This window comes from Eschrichtius robustus, chromosome 12 (assembly GCF_028021215.1).
Source record: "Eschrichtius robustus isolate mEscRob2 chromosome 12, mEscRob2.pri, whole genome shotgun sequence".
Lineage (NCBI taxonomy): Eukaryota > Metazoa > Chordata > Mammalia > Artiodactyla > Eschrichtiidae > Eschrichtius > Eschrichtius robustus.
In genome coordinates this window covers 85825365-85844258 of record NC_090835.1, presented here as the reverse complement: position 1 = coordinate 85844258, position 18894 = coordinate 85825365, and positions in this window count along the sequence as shown.

The following is an 18894-nucleotide window of genomic DNA, read 5'->3' as shown; positions in this document are numbered from 1 at the left end:
ACTCACCCTAAACTGCTGGGCCCTGGAGGCAGAATTTAAATTTTAGACAGGTTTTGTTTGACATGGTGATTTTAAACATAATGATAATTTGGATGACTTTAGAGAGGGTGCATGTTTCATTTTCCCTACCACTTCTTCCTACGTGTTGTCTGCCCAACCCCTGAAGACATCTGACCTTCCCCCATACCCAGCTTTATTGATATAATTGACACATAGCATTGCAAAGGTTTAATGTGATGGGATGTGATGTGATGATTTGGTACATGTACATATTGTGAAATGTTTACCACAAGAAGGTTAGTTAACACTTCCTTCACCTCACATAAATTACCTTCTTGTTGTTGCTGTGGTTATGGTGAGAACATTAAAGATCTATTCTTGTAGCAACTTTTGAGTATACAATACGGTACTGTTAACTATAGTTACCACACTGTACATTACATCCCTGAAACTTATTTATCTTATAACTGAAAGTTTGTACCCCTTGACCCACATCTTCAAATTTCCCCCACCCATGAGCCCCTGGCAACCACCATTCTACTCTGTTTCTATGAGTGTAATGTTCTTAGTTTTCACATACAAGTGAGATCATACAGTATTTGTTTTTCTCTGTCTGACATTTCACTTAGCCTAATGCCCCAAGGTCCGTCCATACTGTCACAAACATCAGGATTTCCATCTTTTTATGGCTGAATATAAATATATTTGAAATATATATATGTGTGTATATATACACATTACATTTATATTTATCCATTTGTCTGTTGATGGACACTTAGGTTGTTTCCAAGTCTTGGCTATTGTGAATAATGCTGTGGTGAAAATGAGAATGCAAGTATCTCTTTGAGTTCCTCATTTCATTTCCTTCAGACGTATACCCAGAAGTGGGATTGCTGGATCATATGGTAATTTTATTTTTAATTTTTTTGAGGATCTTCCATACTGTTTTCCACAGTAGCTATCCCAATTTACATTCACCCATAGTGCACCAAGGTTCCCTTTCCTCAACATCCTTACCAGCATTTGTTGTCTTTTCGATGGTAGCCATTGTAACAGGTGTGAGGTGATTTCTCATCGTGATTTTGATTTATATTTCCCTGGTGATTTGTGATGTCGAGCACCTTTTCATGTATGTTTTCTTTGGAAAAATGTCTTTTCAGTCTATTCAATAGACTTTTTAATTGGATTATTTGTGGGGTTTTGCTACTGAGTTGTAGGAGTTTCTTAAATATTTTGGACATTAACCTCTTCTTTGATATATGGCTTGCAAATATTTTCTCCCATCCCATAGGTTGTTTTTCCATTTTGTTGATTGTTTCTTTTGCTATGCAGAAGCTTTTTAGTTTGATGTAGTCCCACTTGTTGCCATAATTGACTATCTAGAAGGAAACAAAGTTAGACCTGCACTGTATACCATAAACAAAAATTCTAGGTGGTTTAAAAATCAAGTATGAAAATATTAAAATTTAGAATAATATTTATCCTTAATGTGAGAGAGATGTTTTGAACAAGATAAAAAATCCAGAAGACATAAAAGTAAAATATTGACAGATTACCAAAAATAAAACTAAACAAAAACTTCACTATGGAAAATAATGCCATAAAAAAGTCAAAGGACAAACAGCAGCAAAAGAGGATTTACTAGCATTAATACGACACGTCAAGGGTTAATAGCAGTAATGTAAAAAAAAATGATTTGGGGTCAAGATGGGGATGTAAAGTCATGTGGCCACCACTACTCTCGTCTTCCAAAGACATATTAATAATAGACAAAATATTTTTTAAACATGAAAAGCTATAGCCAGCCCATGAGAGAATTCATGAATGTAAGATAGTGCTGAGACAGAATTCACTGAGAAGTTTACCAAAACACAGCACAGAGAAATACTAAGGGATGGAAACCATATAAGATAAGAGATATGGAGGATAAATCGAGAGGCTCCAACGTGTATCCAGTAGGAGGTTCAGAAGAAGAGGGGAAATGGCAGAGGAGCAAGATGTGAAGAGAAAAAGGCTTCAGTTTTTTGTTTTTTGGGTTTCTTTTTAGAATTTAAGGGTCCTCTGAAAATGCACCAAATATCAAGCACGACAAGTGAAAAATAATTTCACACTAAAAACACTTTGTAATGAAACTGAAGAGAATTAAAGATAAAGAGAAAATCTTAAAAGCTGCCAGAAAAAAATAACAGAGTACCTACCAAAGAATAACAAGTAAATCTCTAGAACTCATATTAGTATTTCTAAGTAGTTGGGGCAAATTACCAAACCAAGATGTTATATTCAGTTAATCTATTATTCATAAACGAGGGCAAAATAAAGATATTTTTGGACATTAAAAAACTAAAATAATTTTCCAACAAGAGGTCCTTGGAATCTTGCTGAAAAACCTGAAATCTATTCTTAAAAAAAAGAGAGAGAGAATGAAAGAGAGAGAGAGGCCCCACAATGGGAGTGTGATGCACGAAGCAAAGAAAACATAATTCAACAATATTGGTAAATATAGTATACCATTGACTGTAAAAACGTTAGAAACAAAAGCTTTGTCTTCAAAAAAGTAGAGCTAAAATTTTAGACAACTATAATATGGGAATTAGAAGCAGGCGGAAGTTTGGAGGATGGCTAAAGACCTACCTAAGGGAGCTAAGATTTTAGCAGTTTAATGATACTTGACAATTTTAGACTTTGTTACAAAAATATGAAGTTAATGACATAAGATAAAAATTTAAGGATAATTACTAAAGGAATAGAAATTATAACTTCCAAAGCAGCAAAGGGAAAAAAATAAAGAAAATTTAACCAATAAAACAGGAAGGCAAGAGAGTTAGAAGGGGTTATAAATAAAAAGTGTGGAAAGGGACTTATAAATAAAAAGTGTGGAAAATAGAAAAAAATAGGTAGTAGTAATAAGTTCAATGTATCAGTAGTCACCACCAGTGTATGTATGTATATATATGTGTATATATATATAATATATAAAATTAAACTCATCTATTAAAAGACACAGATTATATATATAAAATCAGATGTTGAGCTGCTATGTCTCCCAGGCAGTTATTCAGATGTGACTGACAAGAGAAATACTCCATATCAAAACTTGTGGAATTCATTAAAGTGGTACTGGGAGACCAGTTTATAGCTTAATATGCAATTACTGAAAAACAGAAAATACTGAATTTAAATGAATTAGGAGTTCAAAATGAGAAGCTGTGAAAAAAAAAAGCAAGAAAAAAGGTAAACTCTAAGAAACTAAAAAGAAAGAAAAAAATAAGAGCAGAAATTAACAAAGTTATAAAAAACACAGAGATATTCAATAAAACTAAAACGTTGTTCTTGAAAATATTAACACTAATTACTAATACTAATAACTTATGCATAATTTTGATAAGACTGATCAAGAAAAAAGAGAAGACGAACAATATTAGGATTAAAAATGGGAAATAACTATAGTAGATGGAACAGGTCATGAGAAAACACAATGCATAGCTTTATACCAGTTAACCTGAAAACATAAAGAAACATATTTTAAGATGTAAATGATGAAAACTGACTCAAGAAAAGATAACCTGGGGGCTTCCCTGGTGGCGCAGTGGTTGAGAATCTGCCTGCCAATGCAGGGGACACGGGTTCGAGCCCTGGTCTGGGAAGATCCCACATGCCGCGGAGCAACTAGGCCCGTGAGCCACAATTACTGAGCCTGCGCGTCTGGAGCTTGTGCTCCACAACAAGAGAGGCCGCGGTACTGAGAGGCCCGCGCACCGTGATGAAGAGTGGCCCCCACTTGCCGCAACTAGAGAAAGCCCTCGCACAGAAACGAAGACCCAACACAGCCATAAATGAATGAATGAATGAATGAATGAATGAAAAGAGAGGCCCGCACACCGTGATGAAGAGTGGCCCCCACTTGCCGCAACTAGAGAAAGCCCTCGCACAGAAACGAAGACCCAACACAGCCATAAATAAATAAATAAATAAGTAAATAAATAAATAAATAAATGAAAAGATAACCTGAAAATGACAGTTCCATTTAAATAAGTTGTAACAGCAAAAATATTCTATATAAGGTAACAGGTCCCAGTGGATTCAAGGGACAGAAAACATCTGTCTTATATTACCACTATCTTTATATAAACTATTCCAGATAATATAAAAAAAGACAGCTACCCAATTCTTTAATCAAGGCTAGTGTAACAGTGGTACCAAAACTGGTCAAGGACAATGCAAGCAGAGAAAATTATAGACCCATGTCACTCATGAACATAGATATTAAAATCTTATTAAGTTAGCAAATTGAATCCAATAGTGTGTGTTTCAATTCTTCATGTTATAGTTGTCTTAAATTTTTAATTCTACTTAAAATTAGTTTACAATGTCTTACAATCAATGGTATACTATCTTTACCATCATATACTACTGACTTATTTTTTCCCTTGCTTCATGCATCACGTCCCTCCATTTGGTCCCCCTACCCCCATCTTTTTAATGAAGAATAGCTTTTAGGAGATTTTTCAGTAAGAATCTTTTGGTGGTAAATAATCTTACTTTTTTTTCTGTCTGAAACTGTGTGTGTGTGTATGTGTGTGTGTGTGTGTGTTATAACCAAATAACGTTTATTCAAGGAATGCTGGAAAGATTTGGCAGAAAATCTATTGACAAAATCCACCAAAATATTAGATGCCATAATAAGGTAAAATTCAGCATCCTTCATGGTAAAAACTTTCAGCAAAAATGAAGGGAAGGACTTCCCTGGTGGCACAGTGGTTAAGAATCCACCTGCCAGTGCAGAGGACACGGGTTCAATTCCTGGTCGGGGAAGATCCCACATGCTGTGGAGCAACGAAGCCCCCGTGCACCACAACTACTGAGCTTGCACTCTAGAGCCCATGAGCCACAACTACTGAGTCCATGGGCCACAACTACTGAAGCCCGCACGCCTGAAGCCCGTGCTCCGCAACAAGAGAAGCCACGGCAATGAGAAGCCTGTGCACCAAAAGGAAGAGTAGCCCCCGCTCGCCGCAACTGGAGAAAGCCCGCACACAGCAGCTAAGACCCAACACAGCCAAAAATAACTAAATAAATAAATATATTTTTAAAAAGAAGGGAACTACCTCAATCTGCTAAAGAGTTTCTACTGAAAACCTACCACCAAAATCACACCTGATGGTAAAAGTTTAGAACTTAAATTCAGGAACAAGACAATGGTGGCCACTATAATGCTATTATTTAACTTTGTACCAGAGGTCCTAGCTAATACAATGAGAAAATGAAATAAGAGTTTAAGGATTGGAATGTAAAAGATCAATCAGTTAATATTTGCAAGTGTCATAGACTTTCCTTATAGATAACTCAACAGAATCAAAGGACAAATTATTAGAACTAATAATAGAGTTGCTGGATGAAGATCTGTAATAAAAATCAATAGCACTCTTAGATAGCAGAAATAATCAATTAGAAAATGTAACGGGAACATATTTTTTTATACTGTTAAAAAAACCCTAGGGAAACTAGGAATAATCTTTCAAAAGATTGGGGATAAAATTAAACAAAAGAAGACCTGAATTTTAAAAACATGTTAATGGACAGGAAAATTTAATATCCATAGTAATTATAGTAATTCTCCATTCATTTATAAATCCTATGTAATTCCAATTAGAATCTAAGATTATTTTGGGATATGTGTGTAAAATTTGATGGATTCTAAAGCTCATATAAAAGGACCACGGTCCCTGGGATTTCCCTGGAGGTCCAGTGGTTAAGACTCTGTACTTCCAATGCAGGGGGCGCAGGTTCGATCCCTGGTAGGGGAAGAAAGATCCCACATGCCATGCAGTGTGGGCAGGACGTATTATAAAGCTCTAATAATTGACAGTGTGGTATTACCACAAAAATAGACAAACAGGTCAATAGGACTGAATAGAAAGCCGAGGGCCGGTCAGCTTTTACATGATAACTTGGTCTGTGATGGAGGTGGCTTCACAATCAGTGATGAGAAAGGACAAACTAGTCGATTTTAGGTATCCGGTCTAATGGATTTCCCTATGCAGGAGGGGGCAGTATTTGATCCACATCTCACACCACATGCAAAAACAATCCCAGATGTTTTTAAAGACTTAAATTCAACAAAGATTTAAAAATTACAGACTAGACAGATGGATAAATGGCTATCTAGCCATCAAAGAAAAGGTTAAAACCCAGAATTTACAATGAACTCCAATAAATTGATATGTAAAATTAAGTAACTTGTAAATTAATCTGTAAATTTAATGTGATCCCAGTAAAAATACCCACAGGGTATTTTTAACAATTGGAAAGGCAGATTTTAAAGGCCATAGGGAAAAATAAGTAAGAATAGCTACGAAAGAGAGGAATCATGATAAGGTACGTTAAAAAAAAAGGTACACGTGCGTGGAAATGACCTCATTATTTTATTGACTCATATTATAGAGCCTCAACAGTGTGGCATGAACACAAGATCGGTCATAGAGCAGAGTAGAAAGTTCAGAAACAGCCAAATACATACAGGCATTTAGTATTTAACAAAGATCCCATCTCCAATTGATAACTGAATAAATGATATTGGGACAAGAAGAAAGTCATTTAGAAAAAAATTAATAAATTGAATCCACTTCCTATACCTTAAACTAGGCTAAATTCCAAACACAGCACATACTTAAAAGTAAAAAATGGAAATATAAAAGCACTATAAGAGGGCTTCCCTGGTGGCGCAGTGGTTGAGAATCTGCCTGCTAATGCAGGGGACACGGGTTCGAGCCTTGGTCTGGGAAGATCCCACATGCCGCGGAGCAACTAGGCCCATGAGCCACAACTACTGAGCCTGCGCGTCTGGAGCCTGTGCTCCGCAACAAGAGAGGCCGCAAGAGTGAGAGGCCTACGCACCGCAATGAAGAGTGGCCCCCGCTTGCCACAACTAGAGAAAGCCCTTGCACAGAAACGAAGACCCAACACAGCCAAAAATAAATAAATAATAAAAATAAGTACATTTTAAATAAATAAATAAATAAAAAATAAATAAATGGCTGTTGTTAAAAAAAAAAAAAGCACTATAAGAAACCACAGGAGAATTATTTTATAACTTCAGAGTGGGAAGGTCTTTATAAATAGGACACAAAATAGAAAATATTGATAAATTTACCTATGGAAAAATGTTTCTGCATGACAAAATTCACAAAAACAAATTCAAAAGACAAATGAAAACTGGGAGAAATATTAACAATTTGTATCATAGATTAATTGAAGATTAAGGGTCAGTTTCTTTGAGATTTAAAAAAGCTGCTACAAATCAATAAGATCAACGATCTCATAGGAAAATGAACAAAGGATAAGAATAGACAGTTCACGGGAAAGGAAATACAAACGACTTTTGAATATATGAAAAATTCTCAGCATCACTTAAAATGAAAGAAATGCATATTAAAATGACACTGAAATACGATTTTCTACCTGGTAAAAATCCAGGAGTCTGATGATCCTGGGATGGCCAATGTCAGGGGAAAAGATTCTTGCATTGCTGGGCCAATGTAACTTGGTGCAATTTCTACGGAGGTCAATATTTCAATATGTTTCAAAATTACAAGTGCTCACCCCCTTTTACCTCAGAAATTCCACCTCTAGGAGTTTATCCTATAGATTTATTCACACACGTAAAATTATTTTGGACTTTGTGGTAATGTTTGTATTTAACAAAAGATTGGAAACAACCTAAATGTCAATCAATAGGGAAATGTTTAAATAAATTACAGTAGAGCTCTAAAACTGAATAGAAATAAAAAAGAATGAAGAAGTTCTGTATTTACAGATAGAAAATATCACCAAGGTATGTTGTTATGTGGGGGGAAAAAAAACCCCAGTGACCCAGAATAAAGCATGTACTATGCAAGCAATTGGATAAAAAATTACACTTATTTTCTTGAATATGCATATAAACTCTCTCGAAGGATAAGGATCTACTAACCCTGGTTGCCTCTAAGGAAGTGGACTGGCTGGTTGCGGGATCAGGGTGGTAGAAACTTTTCACGGTTTTTTTTTTTTTTTTTTTTACATTTTGTGAATTTTAAATTTTGTAAATACTTTGTTTTCACAAAATTAAATGATAAAAAATGGGCTGAGATTGAACTGGAAATTCACAGAACGATACATTTAATTGATCAATAAACATATGAAATAGCAATCTTGAAAATGCAAAATTAAAACAAGATACCATTTTATACCTTAAATTAAAAAGTCTGGGAATATCAAACATGGCCAGAGACATGGGGAAATGGAGACACTTAAACCCTACCGATGAAAGTGTAAATTACAGCAATTTGTTAATATTTAGAAGAGTTTAAAATGTGCAATTTCGGGCTTCCCTGATGGCGCAGTGGTTAAGAATCAGCCTGCCAATTCAGGGGACACTGGTTTGAGCCCTGGTCTGGGAAGATCCCACATGCCACGGAGCAACTAAGCCCACGCACCACAACTACTGAGCCTGCGCTCTAGAGCCCGAGAGCCACAACTACTGAGCCCCTGAGCCCGTGTGCCTAAAGCCCCTGCTCTGCAATGAGAAGTCCGCTTGCTGCAACTAGAGAAAGCCCACGCACAGTAACAAAGACCCAACGAAGCCAAAAAAAAAAAATGTGCATTTTCATTTCAGGGTTATATAATAATGATGATGATGATGATGGAAATATTACTACTAATAATAATAAATAAAAACTAACATGTATTGAATGCTTACCATGTACCAGGCACAGTTCCAAGCATTTTGCATATATTAGCAAAATTATTATTTATACAGAGAAGTATTAACCCCACTTTGAGGACAAGTCAATCGAGGTTAAGGGAGATTAATTTGCCCAAGGTCATTCAGTAAGTAAATGGTAGAATGTGGACTTGAACCCAACTAGACTCCAGAGCCTAGGATTTTGCTCCTCTACAGAAAATCTTGCACATGTGCATTCAGAGATGTGTATAAGGATGTTAAGTGTAGTATTGTTTATAAAAGCAAAATATAAAATAAAACTTGTTAAAGATAAAATCACTTGGAAAGGCTCTTGACAGAAAGTCACACAGAGTCTTCAGTGATTTGAAAAAATCTACTATGTTTGAGATGTAGAGAGTTAGGGAACGTGTGATGGGAAGTGAAGCAATAACTGTATGTAATGACTGGATCTGAGAGATAATGTGGGAACAGTCAAGAATATTAACCGTAGTCCTAAGAATAGTACAAGCCAATTAGATGTCTAATCAGAAGTATGAAATCACAACATTGTAAATCAACAATAAAAATTTTTTTAAAAGTAAAAAAAAAAAAATAAATAAAATAAAATAAAATAAAACTTGTGTCAGGGTTTCCCAACCACATTACTACTGACATTTCATTTTATTTTTTTAATAATTTCTTTTTTTTAATTAATTAATTTTATTTATTTTGTTTAATCAACACCTTGTTGATTAAAATGTTTGCTGAGTTGGCAAATTGAATGAAGTTAACCTGTAACCTCATTTAAAAGGAGTAAAGAGTTTAAAGTCCTCTACAGAAATCATATCACACAGAGAGCAAAGAAAAATAACCATAAAAATAAACGCATGGGTTAACAGAAGTCAATTTATAAGTAATAGTTACAGCACTCAATATAACATGGGACTGAGTCACTCAAAAAGAGGATCAGTCATAGGATTAAATAAACCCAACAAAATGGAATGTTCATTTTCTTCCTTAGAGGGACTCATTAAAAGACATAAGCATAAATCCAGAGATAGTTTAAGGGCTGCTATACCAATGGAAATACAAAAAATCCCATGGTAGGCTCACCTGTCTCCCTCTGTCAGGAGAAACTGCAGGCTTCCTAAACACCCCAATTCCAAATGAAATATGAGCAAGGGCAAGGGAAGATGCTGGAAAGATCTGGTCTTCACTTGACTCAGTTACCTAAAGAGATCATTTAAAGTATTGGATTGACCTGTGGGATGGCTAATTCTATGTGTCAACTTGGCTAGGCAATGGTACCCAGATATTTGGTCAACACCAGTCTAGATGCTGCTACGAAGGTATTTTTTAGATGAGATTAACATTTAAGTCAGTAGACTCTGAAGAAAGAAAATTACCTTCCCTAATGTGGATGGGCCTCATCAATTAGTTTAAGGCCTTAAAAGAGAAAAGTTTCCCTTGAAAAAGAGAGAATTCTGGCTCCAGTCTGCCTCTAGCTGCAACATCAACTCTTCCCTGGGTCTCTAACCTGCCCGGCCTGCCCTGCAGAATTTGAACCTGCCAGCACCTACAATCACATGAGCCAATTTCTTGTGGGACTTTAGTTCCCTGACCAGGGATTGAACCCAGGCCACGGCAGTGAAAGCACCAAGTCCTAACCACTGGACCACCAGGGAACTCCCAAGCCAATTTCTTAAATCTCTCTCTATACACATCAATTGGTTTTGTTTCTCTGGAGAATCCTAATACAGCCTGTCTACCCTCAACTCATACCCTCAGTAATTAGGCTACTTGGGCAGGAAATGACATCAAAGAAAACTGGCAAGAAGAAATAAAAATACAGTTGCAGCTGAAGATCTAAACACACCCCTATCAGAAGACATCAGACTCTGTCATATTTTGTACCACAGAAGTACTGTACTCAGAGCTCAGCACATAGTTCTTCATAATTCCTTACTCTGAGAGCCACATTTTAATAAAGACACCACAGACTGGACCACCTTTCAGGAGGACACTAGGATGGTGAACAGCTTCAAAATCCCATTGCAGGAGGTGGGGATGAGGATCTGGCGTTGGCCCTGAGGAGCCTCAGGTGGACAGGAAAGCTGCCTTCTGAATGTTAGGAGAATTGTGGTGAAGGTCTACCCCTCCTGTCTTCCAAGCAGAGTGTTATGAGCTGAATTATGTCCACCCAAATTGGTATGTTGAAGCTCCAACCCTTAGTACCTAAGAATGTGACTATAATTTGTAGATAGGGCCTTGAAAGAGGTGACCAAGTTAAAATAAGGCCATTAAGGTGGGCCCTAATCTGACTGGTGTCCTTATGAGAAGAGATTAGGACACACAGAGACATCAGAGATGTTCCCATGCAGACAAAAGGCCATGCGAGGACACAGCCAGAAGCTGGCCAATGGCAAGCCAAGGAGAGAGGCCTCAAAAGAAACAGCTTTGATCTTGGACTTGTAGCCTCCAGAACTGTGAGAAAATGAATTTCTGCTGCTTAAACCACCTGGTCGGTGGTATTTTCTTATGGCAGCTCTAGCAAATTAATACACTAATATACAGATTAACTCCCATATCACTATAAAGCCCACCTTACATCTCACCCCCAGCTCTGAGTTGCCAACTCCATACAAGGAGTCTCCCTACCACTGCCACCTCCCACTGGACACAGCAGCACTCGTGGCCGTTTTTCCATTCCAAGCTCTAGGTGGGAGATGAGCTGGTTCAACCTCTCCAGACTGCACGTTGGCAATATATACCAAATAACATTCTTTACAAATGCACATAAGACCTTTTGACCCAATTCCATGTCCAAAAATTTGTCCTACAGAAATAATTTTTTTTTAAATATATATATATATTCAGAGAAAAGGGACAAGAAGAATAACTTATTTGTCACAACAGATATTCAGTATTTCTATGTGCCAGGCACAGTTCTAAGACTAGTGATAGATACACAGTGACAGTGGCCAGAAGCCCCGCCCATTGAGGAAAGCCAGACAAATTAGCTAACCAAATGAATTATACATTAAGAGGCAATACATATTACAGAGAAAAAATAAAGCAGGAAGGGGGCATGGCGAGCAGGGGTAAGGTTCCACTTTTCAGTAGGGTGGTCCAAATGGGCCCAAGGTGGTGACAACTGGGCAACAACTTGAAGGCAGTTAACAGCAAAATGTCAACAACTGTTATTGCTGGTTGGTGGAATTATGGCTAATTATTTTCTTTTATACTTTTCCATGCTTTCCAAATATATTACAATGAACGTATTTCTACAATGTAGGAAAAAACCCACAATAAATATTTTTATAAAAGTATCTTCAGTCAGCCCCATTTTCTACAGGACAAAGTCTAAACTGCTGCTGATATTTAAAGGCTTCCTCCCTTCCATCTAAGCTTATCTTTAGTTTCTCCTCAAAACAAACTGTCTTTTCCAGTCAGACTGATACTCTGTGACCCATACGTGCCAAGTAGGGTTGCCAGATTTAGCAAATAAAAGTACAGGACACCCAGTTAAATCTGAATTTCAGATAAACAATGAATAATGCAGTATTTGGGACATACTTATATGAAACTATCTGAAATTCAAGTTTAACTGAGCATCCTGTTATTTTATCTGGCAATGCTACAAATGATCTGTCTGCTGGAATAATCTCTTTTCCATCTTCCCAGACCTTTCCAGTTCAGCCCGAGGGTGGGGAGGAGGAGAGAGGGTGGGTGGGATGGAAAGGCACGCCTGCCGGTCAGCTCCTACCTAAGGTATACACGGGGCCGAGGTGGGGCATAGTGAAGGGCTTTTCCTTTACCTTGACTTGTGACTCCCCTGTTGGTAAAGAATGCACCTTTGATCAGAGGGCCCTGACCCTGGAGTCAGGTAAATAGATGAATGTCCAAAAGGCTCTCAAGATCTCCCTGCAAAAGAAACTAGTTTAGTTTAAAGGACATTTGTTCCAGTCTTTGCTATTTTAATTCAGGTACAATGTCCTTAGCAACTTTTTTTAACCCAAGAGTGTTAAAAAAAAATTCACATTTTAATGCTTTTAGATGTTGAATAATTTAAGGAGGCTTTTAAAATGGACGGCTTTTGTTCCAAACAAGCACGCATCTCCATTTGTCTGACCTACCCTTTGCGTCAAACTGTCCCCTACCCCATTCATTAGCTCCATGGGGATCTGAGAGCACCTTAAAGCTGATCTGAGTCAGACTCATGGTCAACTCCGCGTTTCTGCTAAGTCTGCAGGCGGAAGGCTGATACTCCTCCCTCTCCTGCAAGACAGCAACATGCTCTGGCCCAGACTCGGCTCAGAAGAGCTGCGGGGCCCAGCCTGCCAGAAACTCCTGGGCTAATCTCCAGCATCTCCAGTACACAAAGCGTCTGATACTCGCCAGCTATTCCAGTGAGTCCTCATCACAGACAGATGGGGAAGCAGCTGGATGAACACCCAGGCCAAATTCCAGAAAATCCCTCCCAAATCCAGACTTTAGAAAAAAATTTCCCCTTAAGACTGTGGAAATAAAGCTTCTTACCCATGGCCATGTTTTTCCATCTTGATCCCCTCAGCACTTAACAGAGTACCTGGTGCAAAGTAACTAATTTTGTTGCATCATATTAAACTGAGCCAATTTATAGGGGCTCTGTGTATTGACATGACAAAAATATTTAGGCTATATTGTTAAGTGAAAAAGAACATTATTTAACATGCAAAATTTTGCCTTAAAAAAGGGAGAACTACAAATATATATATAGTATAAATATATACTTGTATTTACTTCTACCTACGTAAACATTGAAAGGATACACGGGAAACTAATAAAAGTGTTCACCTGTGGGGCAGGGGTGGGGGGTGGGTAGTGGCAGATGAGGGGAATAGGTGCAGGGCGGTTGCAAGTCTTCCTGACGTACATCTTTTTATATATTACTCTTTGAACCAGGTGAATGTACAACCCTTAAAAATTAAATTCCATAGTTTAAATTACATGCTTTATTTATATTTTTGGTTATGTCATTCTGTGATATCAAAAGCTGAACTGGAAATAGGAAGCTACTCTCTCCAAACCTCTGTGATCTTTCTTTCTTCCAGGGTTCACAGGTGGACCAACAAGACTACTCCACTGGAGGACTTCCCTGGTGGCGCAGTGGTTAAGAATCTGCCTGCCAATGCAGGCGACACGGGTTCGAGCCCTGGTCCGGGAAGATCCCACATGCCGCGGAGCAACTAAGTATGTGTGCCACAACTACTGAAGCCCGCGCTCCTAGAGCCCATGCTCCGCAACAAGAGAAGCCACCGCAACGAAGAGTAGCCCCAGCTCATCGCAGCTAGAGAAAGCCCGCACGAAGACCCAACGCAGCCAAAAATAAAAATAAATAAATTTATAAAAGAAAGAAAAAGACTACCCCACTTAAGTTTCCACAACTTTATAACTTTAGTGCCCATGACTGACTCAGGCTAAAAGTTTTGTTTGTTTTTTTCTGCTATGCCACTTTTTATAATTCCTGGTTCTCTGCCAGATCTTTCAAGTTTGGCTTGTATCTCCTTGAACATAGCACATACAAAGTCGTTGTACAGTCTGTGTCAATAATGGCAGTGTCTGAAGTTTCTTGAGTCTGATTCTGTTTGTTGTTTCTGCTTTTCTTACTGGTGGTTTCTTGTCTCTCTGGTGCCTGGTTATTTTCACTTGTGTGCTAGATATATCTGAAGAAGTATTTGCAGAAATATTTCAAAGCCTAGGATTATGTTAGCTTCTTCCCATAAGGATTTTCTTTTTTGTCATTGCAGTCTAGAGTCACCTTAAACAAGTTCAACACTTGATATTTTGGGGGCTTGGGACTCTATTTCTAGTTCCTTAAGCCTTTAAAGGCTGCCAGAAAAGCAGTTTGGAATCTCAGCAACCTGCAGGATCAGTGAATGTCCCCAGACAGAGGCAACCCCAAGTTCTAGGCTCGCCTCTACGGATTCCTTTCCTTTCCCAAACTTTGGCCCAGCAATTCTTCACTGGCCCTTTGAATTTTTAAGATACCTTAAAAATATTTTATCCAGCTTTTTAAGTTGTCTTCGCATGGGAGAAGTCTGAATTACTCAGTCCACTAATGAGAGCAGAAACCCTTCTGATCCAGGCCTCAGTTTTTTCAGTGCTTTGCTCTTCTCTGGATGTTAGCTTTCAGAAAATGTATTTTCCTCTTCTCTTCTATTCCCTTTAGTAGTAAAATCTATATGGACTTTTCTTTGGTGTGCTGTGCATGCACGCGCGCGCACACACACACACACGCATTGCCCCTTTACCCCCAGATAGAGCTGAAATAGAATCTTGCATCCTACACACCTAATGTTCCAGAAGAGCTGGAGTCACAGCAGTCCTCCTTACCAGGCCTGTTTGTGCACATATTCAGGTTGGTGCCTCGAAAATGCAGGCACTCACGGGGTGGCTGTGAGAATTCTAGCTTCAGTGCAACACCAGCATAAGGAGTTGCCCTGTGGCATAAGGGTCCCTGATAGGTCTCAGCTTGCAGACCAGGATGTGACAAGGAGATTGGAGCTGCAGCCAGCTCTAGAGGCAGAAAGAGGAGCCAAACAGAAAACACGGCACACTCCGAGGTGCTAATGATGCATTAAAAGCCTGTAAGCCAGCTGAGATTTCCACAGGCCTCACTTCTAAACAAAGCTTTTTCATTCCATTGGTTTGGGGTGAGCTGCTCCTAGAGTTCTTGCTAAATGGGTCGGTATAGGGGTGACTTGAAGGACTGAGGGTCCCGTAGGGAAAAAGTTCCGAGGCTGGTTTTCTGAGGCTGCCTCAGTTGTAGGAAATCAAGTGTTAATCTTCCCAGAGTCACTTACAGTACTTGCTTTTGGTGACCTCTCTCAGGGGTCTTTGGGACCCGCCTTTCAGTGCTCCGGGCTTCGGTTTCTCCACCTACAGAATAGAGATGGCTACTCGGCAAGAGGTCGGAGGCGCGCAGCACAGAAGTGGGGCGCCCACGCCGGTACCCTGAAGTGCGCAAGGTCAGGAAGGGCCAGGAGGAGGCGGCGCGGAGACTCAGACCACCGGCTGGTGATGGGAAGGAGGCAGTTGGGCGCTGGCTGCGGGCTCAGCTGCGGTCATCCGCTTCGTGTGGGGAGAGGCTGGACGGGCCGCCTCCCCCGGCGGGGGCTGGACCGGGAGTGCCGAGTGGGGCGGCTCGGGTGGCCGCTGGGAAACTTTAGGGTGGTTGGGGCGAGGACCACTGAGTGAGCGCGCTCGGGAACGAGCCGGGAGCGCGCCCCCAGGCCGAAATGAGTGACAGCGCTTAAAGCAACCGATCTGGGGGTGTCCTGATTATATTGCCCCAGTTGAGGTGGATTTTCTGTTCTTTTTTTTTTTTTTAATCCCAAAGCACATATTCTACCAGGAAAGCCACAAAAAAAAGTTGGGGAGATGGGGCTGGAAACAACTGAGGGCTCAGATGCTTGTTGGTGAAGGTTTTCTGCAAACTTTGTACAAGGTGCAAGCCTTGCCTCTGGAATTCTGGAGCCGCTGCAAAGTTAAGAACCGAAAACAGCCTGAGCACGCGGAGCCGCAGCCCCCCGGACGGTTATGAACTTTCAAGCGGGGACTTCTGAGTGCAGTGGCCATCGGGCACACTCGCCAGGGCGGGGACTCTGCCCCTCACCTGTCACTCCATCCGCAGAGCCTCGCCAACCAGCGCTCCCAAGCAACCTCTTTTCCTGTTCAGCTCCCCTTTAGGGCTTCCTGATGGAAAGCGGCGCCCACCTGCACCGCACTGTCAGTGCCCCCAAACGCTCATGGCGGGGGGGGGGGGGGGGGGGGGGGGGGGAGGTTTAGGTTTGTGGGGCCTGAAGCTCACACATTGTTGGGCCCTCTTAAAGAAAAAAGACACAAAAATGAAATATAAAGTAAGGAACCAAAGTGAATATTTACTTAGAAAGAGAAAAGCAAGGACGGCAAATTACAAATTTTAAAAAGCTGACAAATAAACATCAAAAAATCCAGTAAAATATTTTAAATTAACTGCTTGACTCCCCATTCTATTTTCCCTATGCTTTTAGCTTTATGTTTTTTGTCTCCCTCTTCATTTGACAACAATTTTGTAATAAATTTTCTCTGGGGAGAATGACTCATTTGGTATTTCCTCTAGCGTGGTTAATTTTTTTAAATTGAAAGTTTAGAAGCGTTTATTTCAGTTTCACAATCATTATTGGTAATAATGTACCAATTTTTAGTTCGTTAACTTTGGGGAAACTTCTGTTAAGAGTTTCTTCTGTGAGCTCTAAGATTTCAGGACATTTCAAATTTTCTTGGGCACTGACTAATCTTAAATAACTCTTTAAATTGCTAAAGGTCATTGATCTGTTTATTGCTAATTCCTTGTTATAAAAGGGTATTATGAGTTCTAGATTATCTTTGTAGGTGCTGATATTTCACATCAAATCAACAGGAATTTTTTTTTAACGTAATGTGTTTATAGGTTTATTCTTTGCCAGTTGATTATCAAAAAATCTAGGAGTCTATTCTTTACTTCTATTTAAAATTTATCTCTTCCCCTCAATTATTGATTTTGATTTGATCTGAAATTTTTTTCCTCCAATTCACTTTTTGATGTCAGAATAACCTCGATTGATTTCATGTAGAAATACGTTTAAAAATAATTTTATTTTGTCATGTATACATATTTGTATATGTTACATTGTTAAATATATTCCTGATGAGAGGAACTTCCATTTTGACTAGACCTTGATGAGACTAAATTCTACACTTAACAATTATCTACATCTGTGGGTTGAAGGGATTTATTGGCTCCACTGTCCACAGACGTCTGGTACCTCATGTCACAGGACACGTTCTTTTCATGACACATCCTCTGACTCTGCACTTTAGTCTCTGATGTCAGGTAGGTTGTCTCAGTGGGTGGTAGAAGTGTACCTGGAAGCCACTTCTACACGGAAATACCCAGCAATAACTTATGAACTTATTAAGCAATAACTTATGAATCTTAGTAAACCCAAACAATGGAAGCCCAGCTTAATTTCTCCTTAGCTAGATCTCACCCCCAAAAGTCACTTGGTACAAGGGAAGATGTGACAGAGGAAAGTTGGAGTGGAAAGAGACAGAAATCTTACCTATGGTTAAAATATATTACTTTTGCAATTTTACAGAAGAGCATGGCCATGTAAACACATAGCTAGGGCCTATCCCAGGGTATTAGAAAGGGCCAGATCAAGTGAGGAGCTTCAGGGTCGATCTTCCTCTGTGTATCCTGCTACTGCAGCAAGATTGTCTCTGAAGTCTTCTCTCTGCCGGGGTCTCGCTTCTGTCTGCCCCTCACTCTCCACCTCACCTAACGTCACGCTCTGCTCTTGCTAGCTCCTTTTCATTCTTCTCCCTGCCTCAGTGAGCTTGGAATTTCATAAATTCCCCTATTTTGCTAATTGTATAGTTCCATCCTTTTGTTGAAAATAGGTGTGTCCGACCAAGTACTGATGGTAAGTCAGCCACTTGTACACTTTCCACTCAGGGTGGATTCAGCCCTTTCTGCAACCTCTACAACCAAAACATCCATACAGGTCCATTTGGCTGTGCTTCTCAGGAGAAGCTGTTCTGTAGAACTCAAGATAAGGACTCTATCAACCTGGTGAATGACTAATAGCCTCAGTACATTTCAGGCTGTACTTTCCTCCATGCCATTGGGTAGAATCCAGGAGGTCCCACCAAGAACGTGTTACTTTCACTAGCAGCTCCTAAGGCCTCTGCTGAATTCTCCATTTCTCCTGAGTTTCAAATCTTGAGCTCCTGTTCCCCCCACCCCTACCTCCTTTTTCATAATCGTGGAGCAGATAAAGGTTCAATATTACATTCTGCGTTTTAAAATTCTTGGCTATTTCTGCCACAGGACATCTTTCACTGGTGAACTTTCTTCCTTGGTCCCTGCCTTCTGCTGCTCTGCAGGTTGTCTCTCCTGGGCTATACCCCTCTTCCTCTTACATAGTTTGAAGGCCCCTTCTCCTTCCTCCCTCCCTCCTCCTGGATCTGCATATTTCAGAGCTAACTTTCCACCGCCAGGTATTCCTTGCTCTGAGGAATTACAAGGCCAGATTTGAAACTATCATTTTCTAATGGAATGTCCCAGTGCCCTGAGTCATTCTCCCTCCCAGAGAGGTGAAAATAAGGTCCTGTCTTGGGAGACAACGCCA